Here is a 13113-nt window from a genome sequence, read left to right as displayed (position 1 = left end):
ATGAGCACACATCTTTTTTTTAACTTTTGTTTTCTGTGTTTTAAGATGTATGTAATTTAGCAGCACATGTTAATTATTTATAAATAAGTAGAACGGATATATGCAAAACTTTTCTCTGATACTTTGTAGCCTGCCAGTTTTTAAGATTTTATTTATTTATTTGACAGAGAGAGAGAGATCACAAGTGGGCAGAGAAGCAGGCAGAGAGAGAGAGAAAGGGGGGAAGCAGGCTCCCCTCTGAGCAGAGAGCCGGATGCTGGGCTCAATCCCAGGACCCTGAGATCATGACCTGGGCGGAAGGCAGAGGCTTAGCCCACTGAGCCACCCAGGGGCCCCGCCTGCCAGTTTTTAGATAACAAGGAGCCCTATATAGCTTATAACTCAAAAATTCATGAAATCTTTATGATAAAATAACTGATATTTGTAACAGATAACCCAGAGGTAAACAGAGCCTAGTGGTAACTCTAATTTAGTTTTTGTTTGGACTCGATCATGATGTCTGTAGAACATTTCTCTTTGTAGGTGTTAGAAAGGGTCTACTGAGTAGTTCACCAGGGTCTCGTGCCAAAACACCTTGGTGCTCACTACAGTGTTCTGAAGCGCCAATGACTGGTGGGATATTGTGTGTTGACGTAGCTATCTATAATTTCAGTGTATTCGTGCCATGTTTAATAAATATTATTTTAATTCCTAAAATTGTAACTTCCTGGAAGCTCTGTAGTAGCACTGCACTTGTTTAGTATGGCCATGGAGTTGGCAGCGAGCACAAATGAGAGTTCTAGTCAATGAAAGATCAGATCAGAGAGGAGCAGACGTCAAGGGATTAAATTCTTTCTCCATTTATTCCGTGTATTTGGTTAGTTATCTTTGTAGTGTTTGCTGACTTAATTCACCAGTGAGGTATTGGCGGTAAAGCTCCTGCTTTCCTTTCTGTGGCAGTCCACTTGCCCTCTAGCATGAAGCTGTGCTCTGGCCCAGCACATGGTGGCGTCTGCCGTGGTCCGTGGTCCGTGTTCCACTCGAGAGCTGCCACTTTGGCAGGATATGCGAACAACAGCTTGTATATTGACACAGAAGGCTCACAGAAAATAGCGGGCTGTGGCTTAGCAATTCAGGGGACTGCGTCAACTCTGTCAAACATAAACTCTGAAGAGATTGAACTTGAAACCAACCATGAATTTGTCTTTATTAAACAGAATATGTAGAAGACCAGTTGATACCAGTCTTCATGACTCATGATTAGAGATTATGAACACACTGTCCTGGGCCCTGTTGTAGTAATATTTGCGCAAGTTAAGTTGAATCAGGGTGAAGTGTACAAAATTGCACTTTGTGCAGTTTCATCTCTTCCACTATCATTTTGTTCATTGTGTCAGCCTTCTAGGAATGTTGTAAAGATTCTGGGCCTGCCACATACCACTCAAAAGTTGCTGCTGTTGCTCCTGATAACAGTTGTGGAGGGAGAGAAGGATAATCACTGGTGATGGGGACCTTACAGACATAAATAGAATTTGATACATGAGTATTTGGTATGTGAAATTTCTTAAGCTGAACTTGTTTTAGGGCACACTGAATATTTTACTCTCCTTTTTCTCAGCATCAGAAACTTGTGATTGGCGGTACCGGATATTCAATTGCACATCCCCACATCAATGCACTGCCAATGGTAAGAATCCCTCCCACTCCAAATGCTAGTATTTTAATTGGTCTTTTTATTATTCTCTTATTTGTCAGCATCTACTAAGAATTTTTAAAGTTTCTCACAGTTTGACAAAATACATCTCTGTTCTGGAGTAAAGAAATGGTTTAAAAATGTGTGTAATTACTTAAAGTAATTTTTATTATTAAAAAAGAAAAGGGTGAACCCTTAGTTTGGAGATTTCCATTATCCATAGATTTTATGGATAAAATCTTGGCTATGGTTGCCAGGATGAAAAATATTATATAGCAATGATATTGTTTTAACAAGTGGGCTATATTTTGTGAATAGAATTTTCGTGTTGAGGTTATAACATCAGTAATAGCTCTTTGTGTTTTGTCAGTCATCTTACAAAATAGTCTTTTTGCGTGTTGTATTTATCTTAATATTTACAGATAATGGGCAGTTAAATGGCTAAAGGTCTGCCTGTTTTTAGTGAGTGAATGATTTTCAGGAGAGCCATTGTTACTATTTAAAAACATCATTTTAGAAACCTTTCTCTGTGGAATAAAAATCTGTGAACTATATTATACAGCAGAAAAGCCATTCTGTAGGAGTTGAGATTTGCTTTCTTTTCTGTGTATGTCTGGGATTTTGGCAGAAACTTGTAAAATTAGATGATAAAATCGGACTAGATTTCTAAAGTTTATTCTCACTGTAGACTAGGTGATGTCATTACTGGTAAGTAAAATCAGAATGATTCTCCCATTCAAAAATTAATTCCTTATCTAAATGGTATTGGTATGTATTTTAGAGTTCAATAAATGTAGAAGAATGAATTTTTACTTTCTGGGTTTGTTAGAATTAATGATCTATTTCAAAATATTTTCTATAGTACATTATTAAAATTTTTAATCATTTTACTGAATCAAACTTTTATTGTAAACATTAAATCAGGTAGCTATAGAAACTGATAAAGGTTCATAGAACTTGGTGGGAAATAGTAGATGCATTAGTCTGAAATAAAAGCTACAAAAATTAACTAGAACCAGGATAAGTGAATGAGATGAGTTATCTGTGAACATATTCCTAGGGAAGTGATTCATCTTAAAGATGAACTTGTCAATATGTTCTTAAAAGGAAGATTTCTCTCCTTGTTGCCTCTCTCTCTCAGCAGTTAATGGCAGATGTTGAAGAAAATAAGAATTTTTTTGTACGGCCTTACCTAGCATGAAGGATCTGTGGTTCTTCGTTAATTTATGAGACGCTTGCTGGGTTCTTTAAGGTGTTTGGGTGACTCAGTAACCAATGTTAAATCTGCTGTTTCCTTTGGAGCATTCCAGTTTCTCATGCAAGAAACAGCTCTGTGGTAAATCAGCGCCATCATTTGGATTACCTGCCCTTGGCTTTATGTTTGAAGTTCACATTTGAAATCTCTTGGTTTTCTTGATTGTTGGAGCCTTAACAATTTATGGCATGTCCCCCTTGAGAATCCATTAAGCAGGCCTATTGAGTATCTGAGGTTCTGGTGCTGTGTGCAAGGGGCTCTCTCTTCTTCTTTTTCTTCTTTTTAAAGACTTTTTATTTATTTGTTAGAGATCACAAGTAGGCAGACAGGCAGGCAGAGAGAGAGAGAAGGAGTGGAGGAAGCAGGCTCCCCACTGAGCAGAGAGCCCGATGCGGGGCTCGATCCCAGGACGCTGAGATCATGACCTGAGCCAAAGGCAGAGGCTTCACCCACTGAGCCACCCAGGCTCCCCAGGGCTCTCTCTTCTTAGTGCTTATCTTCAAGTGAATTTTTCAGTGTGCCCCTCACAGAAATTATACATTGTGGTGTTTTCTGGAACAGCTCTTAGACTGTATTTCAAATCAGATTATTTCCAACTCCTTTGCCAATTTTGTTGAGAAGTCCTGAAATAATTTTTAAGTCATGATCACAGAAATTTATGTTGGTTCTAAATTAGTGTCAGTGTTAGAGACGAAGAAGGCCAAGATTACCAAAAAACTTGCTTGTGGTCTGAGGACACCACAGCCATTGTACACATTTGCATGATGTGCTAATACATTTATAGGTATTGGTTCATGGTGGTAGTTTTCTCATGAACCTGAGAGATGCCCAGGTTTTTAGTGAAACCTGTGCTACATAATATCCTATATATATTTTTTTCCCCTAAAAATGCCATCTAGGAATGCTTTGTGGGAATGTATAACTTCTCTCTACCACCCCCAACCTCAACTTTGTTTGTGATACAAATAAGGATGGAGGATTCATAATAACTTTTTTGCTTACTCTTCACTTGCCTAGGTACAAGCTATTTTAACTCTAATTGTACCTTACATTTTTATGATTTACAGCTACTTTCCTAAATAAATGTTGCATACTCTTTTCAGCAAATATCTCATTGATTAATAGAAGCCATTGGCCAACAAGTGTGTATTAGTATTTTAACTTTTTATTGAGCACATTTTCACATATATACTGAAGAATACAGAATAGCATGATGAACTCTCACCCAGCTGCAGTAATCACCAAGTTTGTTTCATCTTTAACCCCGTTGTTCCATGTCTCTTTTCACCCCTTCCCCCCCAGTTATTTTGGAGCCAATACATGTACCACATATCATTCATAAATATTTTAATATGTATCTACGTAAGATATGGACTACTTAAAAATATATACCACAATACCATTTTCATACTTTAAAAATTGACAGTAATTTATTTTTTATTTGAAAAGGAATTCAAATATACTTTTGAAAAATTGTAGTAAAAAACAAAATTTGTTATCTTAAATATTTTTAAGTGTGCAGTTAGTATACTTAAGTGTAGTGTTAACTATATTCTCATTGTACAGCAGTTCTTTAGAACTTTTTCATCTTACAAAACTGATACCCGTTGAACAAAAACTTCCCATTTCCCCTTCTTGGCAGCAGGTGGCAACAACCATTTTATTTAATTTTTGGTTTTGAGTTTGATGTTAATTACTTTATACAGTATAAGTGGAATCACAGTATTTGTCTTTTGTGACTGGCTTACTTAGCATAATGTCTTCTAGGTTCATCAGTTTTGTAGCATGCAGCATGTGACAGGATTTCCTTCTCTTTAAAGGCTGAATAATTCATTCCATTATATACATATACCATATTTTCTTTATTCATTCGTTATTGAACATTTAGATTGCTTCCATCTTTGGCTGTTGTGAATAATGCTGCAGTGAACATGTGTGTGCATATATCTCTTCAAGATTCTTTTACTTCTTTTGGGTATATACCCAGAAATGAAACTCTTGGATCATATGGGGACCTCCAAACAGTTTTCCAGAGTGGCTGTACCATTTTCCATTCCCACCAAAAGTTCACAAGAGTTCTGATTTTTCTTTTCTCTACATTCTTTCCAACACTTGTTATTTTTGGTGGTGTTCCTTTTCTTTCTTTCTTTCGTTCTTTCCCCCTTCCCTTTCCTTCCCTACTTCCTTTCTTTCTGGATAGTGAACATTCTAATGGATATGAGATCATGAAAATAATTTCTTAATGTTACTAAATAGCCGTTTAGTTTGTTTTCCCCATTTGCTCATAAATAGTTGTTTCTACAAAATCACAACAAAATCCATATATTACATTTGGTTGGTATGTACTCCTTCCTCTTCTGTCTCTTTATTACTGCATTTTTTCCCTTTTGATTTATTTACCATGTGAGGTGCCTCATTTTGTGTTTTGTTAATTGCATCCCTATAGTAAAAAGCCTCTCTTTCCCTTGTGCTTTTTTGCAAATCAGCAATCATATCTAAGAGCTTAATCTAATTCAGGTTTTTCTTTATTTTGTGGTGTCAGGGTGACAGAATATTTCATAAGAAGGTCCTTAAGTCCATGAAGATGTACATATTTAGTTGTCTCTGTGATATTAGGTCACTGTTGCTCAACTGTTTAGATTTCTTATTTCAATGAGAACATGCAAGATGTTGATATCCTAATTATATCAAGGCATTATTTATGACCTGTAATATCTCTGTAGGGAGAAACTTTCCTCATCAGATACTTGGTTACTCTGTGGCACAGTTTGCACAGGAAAGGCATACGAAATACTTGATTCTTTCCTTTATTCACCAGTTTTCAAATTATTTAGTTGTTTCCTAGAGTCTTGGGAAAGTAGACCAATGAGGACTTTTTTTTTTTTTGAAAGTATCATTGGGCCTGTGGATTTAAATATTTTATATGTGTATTGCATTGCAGTGTTTATTCTTACTGTGATGCTCAAATGGTCTTGGCCAAGGAGGCTTTTTAAGTTGGCTTTTACATAAACTTTTTTCTTCTATATATTTATAATATTATGTATTATTAAATATAAATGTAATAGAAAATAGCATATATTATTAAAGTATAAAATACAGACTATATAAGTGAAACATGTGAGTTAAAATATATAAAATGCATATAGAACTGTCATATATAATACTGATTTTTATCTTAATATGTATTTCTATATTTAAACCAGTAGCACTAATATGATTCCTAAATTTCACCCTGTGTCCCACTGAAGTTTACAGTCAAAGTATTACTTTTATAGTACTTGAAGTAAGTCCACTTGGAAGAAAAATCCACAATTTTTCTGCCATCTTATTATATAGTCAGGTCCATTTATTTCATTTTACGAAATAAATATTTGAAATATGAAATTTAATATTTCATGTTATATAGTAAGGTCCTTTTATTTCATTTTATTTTTAGTATTTAGAATTTAAATATTTTGATAGTTTTGTTTTATAATTATATATAAAACATTTATGTTACTTCAAAATAAGGTACATTTTTATTTTCTTACTCCCCTTCTAGGTAACCGATTTTTATCTGTAATTGCTAGTGTAAGTATATACACGGGTTTAAGCAAACCCGTGTATATACTTATATTGGAGATCATCTTATAGCACTGTATGGAGTCAGTCCTCATTCCTTTTCATGGCTGTGTGATAGTCTTTTACATGGATGTACCATATCTGTTTCAAGAATGGGAGTTTTAGGTGTGATCATAAATATGCATTTTTTAAGGCAATTTGCCAAATTCCCTTAGGCATTATGGCATCTTAAATTCCTTCCAGCAATGTGTGAGGTTGCCTGTTTACTCACTTGCAAACAGTGTATAGTCAGAACTTTCTGGGGGTGTGTGTGTGTGTGTGTGTGTTTAATCTGATAGATGAGAAATGGTATCTCACTGTAGTTCTAATTTGAATCAGTTTGTATGTTTTACAGCTGTTTGTGTATCTCTACTTTGAACTGTTCAAAAGATAGATCCTTATTTTCAAGAAAATGTGTCAACTCTTTTTTTTTGACCAGTTTTTTAGACCTCCTATTTTCTCTTTTTGTGATTTTGTAGTCATCCCACAACTTTTTAAAATTAATTTGGCTTAACAGTAAGATTTTCCTACTAAGAAAAAATGACCATGCTGACCAATTGTCTTAGATTTGATTTCAGTGGAATGAGACCCTTGAAAGAACTGTTTTACTTGAAAAGTGAACCCAGAAAGTTCCTGTGGGGGTGGGGAGTAGTGGGGAAATAAGAGACAAAGAGGCCAGGACAGCTGCCTTAAAGAGTAGGTTACTGTTGTGGACTTTTGGGGCTCACATCCTGTACCTTGGGAGATAGACTAGAACATGCCTCTGAGTTGTTGCACTCCAGGGCCAATGAAGCTGTAGTAATTTGTCTATTAACTCTCATTCCCTATTGGTGGAGTTATGCTGTGGAATGAGGAGGGCATCAGCTCATTGGCCAAATCCTCCCTGACCTAACTTCCGGCCAGAGCTGACCCTCAGGTGTTTGTGGAAAGAAGCTGCTTAGATTCTAAGGAAATTGAGTGGCAAGATGTGGACCAGGTACCACCAACACTTGTTTATTAGTGAATATTCCAGGCTGCAGTTGTGTTTCTCAGTGTGAATTAGTAAATCATTCTTCTCGTTCTCATGTTGCTCTAGTGTGTTTTGTTAACATCTATTCACCTAGAACTTGATTATCTGATAAAACCAGAACTCGAGAACTGATAAAAGTTGTGGCTTGCTAGATTGAAGATAAGGCTCCAAAGAGTTGTGACCCTCCCAGGTAGCTCCCAAGAAGCAATGATCTCTGTTCCCTTTTACTATCTACTTTTTTTTTTTTATTTTTTTCTGTATTTAAAAGATTTTGTTTATTTACTTGTGAGAGGGAGCGCACAAGCAGGGGAATGCAGCAGGCAGAGGGAGAAGCAGACTCCCCACTGAGCAGGGAGCCCAATGTGGGACTCGATCCCAGGACCCTGGGATCATGACCTGAGGCAAAGGCAGATGCCTAACCACCTGAGCCCCCCAGGTGCCCCTCTTTTACTGTCTACTTTTTAATCATATCATCTGTAAATTAATTTGTTCTTTTCGTTGTAGAAAAGTTTAGGGGCACCTGGGTGGCTCAGTGGGTTAAAGCCTCTGCCTTCAGCTCAGGTCATGATCCCAGGGTCCTGGGATCGAGCCCCGCATCTGGCTCTCTGCTCAGCGGGAGGGCCTGCTTCCTCCTCTCTCTGCCTGCCTCTCTGCCTACTTGTGATCCCTGTCTGTCAAATAAATAAATAAAATCTTAAAAAAAAAAAAAAAAAGTTTATTGTCGTTATTTATCATCTTTCACTGTCCTATAATTTTGAAGTGTTATTAAATGTGAAGAACGGATGGCATTACCATATAGATGGCATTGTGTGAAGTATTTTCTTTTGGTTGAGAATTTTTGCCTCTGGAGAACTAATTTTCAGATCAGTAGTAAAATGGATATATTGAAAAACTCTTAGTCTCTAGGGTATTTTCCCCCCTTAATGGATGAAGCTGAAAATACATACAGGCTCAATTTCTTTCAGAAGGGCTTATGCCTTTGTATATGTCTGAGCAGTTGTCTCTTTGAAAATGTATAGTTTATCTTTTATTAAAAACAACAAAAAAAGATAAACTCAGAAAAGGAGAGCATATACATGTTGGAGTTATATTTAATTGATCTCCTGTATCTTTACCATTGGATGATGTTACATAATGTTGAGGCTTCTATAACTAAAATGGGACCTGAAAGATTGTGGTTATCTATCATCTGAAAGTCAAAGAAAACTTGGATTCTTACGTGGGTTTAAGTCTTATATTAAATGTTGTAGTAGAACTTGTTATGGTGGGTTGTTTTTGTTATTTAAAAATTTATCTTTATGCGTCACATAATTTTGGTGTCAGTTCCATAGCTTCTTAATATAGGCACCATAGCTTCTTAATACAGTCAGAAACAAAACCTAGCTCTCTTCTTACCTCAAGGGACTCAGAGTAGAGTGAGAGCAAGAATTTAAAACCCACATAGAGGTAGAAGGATGGGTGGTTGATGAAATAACATTAAAACAAAAAGTGTCCTATTTCTGATTGTTTTCTGGCCTTATTTCTAAGTATTTCTGACTTCTCAAACTACCCAGACTATGTTAAATTCAGTCTTACTAGGTTCTAACACATTCAGGGTTGGGCCACATGCTTTCATATTAGCAAGATAGCCATAAAATTTTAAGCCTACAGGCCGTTGCAAGTTTCTTGGGTGCATTGAAACCGTTAGGAGTCTCTTTATTTCCACTGCTCCTTTCTTTCATCAATCCAGGTATCTTTCTAGTGCATAGTAATGCGTTTTGTTGTTATTGTTGTTGTTGTTACTTAATTTTTAATTTCTTGCTCCCAAAAGAAATTAACTTAGTAAAGTTTGGTATGTAAAAGACAGGAATTTTTGGTTTTAATAGGTGTACTGTTTGTTCTCTTCTGCTTGTTGGCCCTTTTTATGCTTTCAGTCATATCTTTTGATTGTTTTCCCTTGGTTCATTGGAATAGAGATCCTTCTCATTGACTATTTTCTCTCCTTCCCTCTGATTGCTGTTTTCCTCCTGTAAGGAGGATCTTTTTTAAAAAAGAAGAAGATGCTAAAGTTCTTATTTCACTATATTATGTAAAAGACAGTCTGATTTGATGTTTATTTTTATTCAGATGTTTAATGGGATCATTTTGAGTTCATTATAATCTGATACTTTAAGAGTGAGAGAGTGTGGAGCAGAGGCAGAGGGAGACTCCAGAAGAGAGGGACTCTTAAGCAGGCTCCACGAACAGTGCTGAGCCCAGTTCAGAGCCCAGCGATGTAGGGCTTGAATTAATGACCCTGAGGTCCTGACCTGAGCCAAAATCAGGGGTCAGACACTTACTGGACTGACCACCCAGGTGCCCTTTGTAATCTGATACTTTTAAAAAATGACTTAGGGACATAAGGGTTTGTGAATTTAGAACACATTACACAGAAATAATTTAAATGTATAGGAGACACTGAAAAATTTGATTTAAAATTTGATTTAAAAGTTTTTTGATAAATGATAAAGTAAATAAAAATCAGACCAGAAATGGAAGGTGTAGTGAATGTTCTGTGTTAGTAAATATCTTGCTTAAATCTCTCTCTAACCTTGTGAGGTTGTTAGTATCTCTGTTTTATAGATGAGGAATCCATTATTCCTGTTCATAATCACATAGATAATCAATTGTAAAGTCCACTCTGAACCAGGTCTTGTTTCCACAGTCCTTTCCTGAGTATGTCTGCAATTCTGAGAAGATTGAAACTGTGGCAAGATGAAACTAGGTTGGGACCCTAGGTTCTCACAAAGATCACTTTTTTTTTTTTTTTTTTTTGGCATGAGAAACAGTTAAGGAATAAAATTGTTGTACTGTCCAAAACAAAAGAAATTATATCTGTTTTAAAAATATAGAGAGGTTTCGGTATTTGTAAATTTACTTAAGGCTTTTTGTTGCTTTCGTTCAAAGCCGGGATATGATATTTTGGCCGAAATTTCAGAAACTGAGTCACAATAAAACCTTTGATGTTAATATTGTCTACTTTTGAAGTATATTTTGGGTTTCCTTCCCTAAATCTTTAAAACCATTTAATTGAGAAATATTTGGTTTTATAATGCCTTTTAATATATTCCCCACATGATATTTCTTGCCCACAGTTGTGGATAGGATGACGTAAACAGTAGCTTTCATAAAAAGAAATACTTTAAATTCAGGTAGTTTGAAATGATATGGAAGTCATTTTTGTATCTTTTTTTTCCCCCCTTAAAGTGGGCTCTACTCATCGTAGAGATGTAAATTTGTTTCAAAAAACAAACTTTCTCTGATCTTCTTGCCATGTAGGACTGTCCTTTTTATCGCCACCGGTCTGTAGTTTGTGTGTGTGCGTGTGTGTTCTGTGACTCATCCAGACACCATGGCCCTTGTTTGCCATTGTGTCCCTTTCCCCTCGCCCTTCCACCTCCATATCTAGACCTGCAGTATATTGTGTAGCCACTAGCGATGTGTGGTATTGAACACTTGAAATACGACTAGTCATAGCTGAGATGTGCTGTAAACATAAAATACATACTAGATTCTGAAGACAAGGTATAGTATAATCTTGATTTTGAAATATTGATTATAAGAAACCCCATTTGGATTAAATATATGTATATATCATACGTATTTTATTGGGTTGTATACTGGGTTAAGTAAAATATATTATTAGAATAATTGCCCCATTTCTCTCTAAATTTTTCATGTGACTACTGGAAATTTAGGATTATATAATGTGGTTTGCATTGTGGCTTACGTTGTATGTGTGTTGACAGTGTTGCCCTAGACTTTGCTAGTCATAGCTTCCTGACCTGTGGGTTCTCCTTATCTGCCAGAAACAAGTAATCAGAGCAGTGAAGAACTTGGCTAATGCTAAGGCCTGGGGAAACAGGAATGACCTTTAGAGCATTCCTAGACTTAGATCATGGTGTTGCCAGGTGAACCAGGGGAGCGATCCAGCCTGTGTTCCTAAGGTGCCGTCACCAAAGGTTCTTGGTCTTGTCACAAGAAAATTCAGCGACAGAAACACAACACAGGGGGTGAATGACACAAACAAGAAAGTTTATTAAAGTGAAAGTACACACTCTGGAGATGTGAGAGATGGGATGGGAGGAAACTGGAGCATGTGGGCTGCATGTCCTGGGGCCAGCCAGGGCAGTGGGGGGAGGGTGGGGTTGGGTTTCTGTCTTTTATTGAAGGTTGTTAACTAGGGGTTAGAATATCCATTACTTGGAGTGGGGATGAGGGTTTTGTGAATTTTCTTCGTCATTGGGTCGGTGGTTTCCCTGTGGTGGCATCCACCATCGTGGGCCTGTCTGGTTTGATCAGGTTTCATGTGGAGTGTGGCCAGGCAGGCCTCTGATGTTCCCCACAGCTGGCTGTGACTCCCTCGGTGCTGACCTCCAGGTATCCTGTTAGAGCCTAACTACCTGCCTTCTCTAACAACGGGTCTGCATTATAAAGCTAAGTAAGTTGTCCTCACTAAGTAGGTCCTAATTTTACGAAGAAGGAATTAGAGCTCGGAGAAGTGATGCCATTTCATCATTTGTCATAGTTACAGAACCAAGACTTGAACCAGATGAACTTCAGGTAGTCTAGCATTCTTTAAAATTCTGTATTCTACAAACCATAGAGAATCAGAATGTTTTTCAGAGGTGAATCATGAGAGCTTGCAAAGGATCTCAGGAGAAGATAGAATAATGAGACTTAAAGCATTTTAGTCTAGGTTTTGTGTTTTGTTTACTGTTTGGTGCTAAAGATGCAAAATGTTGGGAAATTTTTCTTTTATTATAATTAGATATTTTTCTTATCTGTTTGTGTTATTTTCTTTCTTGGGAAATCAGTTATTCAGTGTTCGTGTTCCTTTGTGCTTGTACTTGTCAAATCATTTTTTTCCCTAGATTTTTCCAACTTGTAAAGTTTCCATTTGGTTCTTTTTATACTTCTGAGAGCTTCTGTCTTTTCTGTTAATATACTTTCACCTTGTGGAGGATGGATTAAAATAGCTGCCTTAACATTTTTGTTTGCTAATTCTCACATCCGAATAATCTCAAGATTGGTGTCTCATTCTCGTCTTTTTTTTTTTTTTTTTTTGTGAATTGGTCAGATTTTCCTGATCCTGTGTATGTTAAATAATTTTGGATTGTATCTTATGAATGTTGCGGGTTTTGTTTTTTAAGTAAAACAGGTGATCTGCGTGGTTAGTTCTCCTTGTCTGTGGCATGGCAGTGTCAGCCCCCAATGCCAGTTCAGTGTTCAGAGGCTTTGCTGTGCTGCTATGGGCCTACTCCTTGCACGTACCACTCACGGTTAGTGTGGGATCTGAAGAGTGGCTTATGTCAAGGTTCTCAAAACCTTAGCTTCTTTGGGTGTGTTTCACATACATGTCTTGGGATGTCTTTGGAACTTGCATTGGTTCGTGGACAAAATTACAGTATTCCCTCCTCCAGCTCTCAACATCTCCCACTCTGAGACTTTTTTTTTTTTTAAGATTTTATTTCTTTATTTGACAGAGGGAGAGATCACAAGTAGGCAGAGAGGCAGGCAGAGAGAGAGGGGGAAGCAGGCTCTCTCTTGAGCAGAGGG

General features: G+C 36.8%; 1 protein-coding gene across 4 annotated transcripts in view; it reads left to right on the top strand.

Annotated features, from left to right (window-relative positions):
• Positions 1–13113, top strand: part of TBL1XR1 (TBL1X/Y related 1) — a 171416-nt gene that overhangs the window by 87979 nt on the left and 70324 nt on the right. For 3 of the 4 annotated variants that reach the window (XR_013966654.1, XM_080800551.1, XM_080800550.1), the window contains exon 2: positions 1598–1666. The exons of the other annotated variant lie outside the window; for it this stretch is intronic. The gene's annotated coding sequence lies outside the window, so the exon portion shown is untranslated. The remainder of the gene's footprint in view (positions 1–1597; positions 1667–13113) is intronic. 4 annotated transcript variants of the gene reach the window in all.

This window comes from Martes martes, assembly GCF_963455335.1.
Source record: "Martes martes genome assembly, chromosome: 1".
Classification (NCBI taxonomy): domain Eukaryota; kingdom Metazoa; phylum Chordata; class Mammalia; order Carnivora; family Mustelidae; genus Martes; species Martes martes.
The sequence above is the reverse complement of the archived record's forward strand: the minus strand, read 5'-3'. Positions and strand labels throughout refer to the sequence as shown.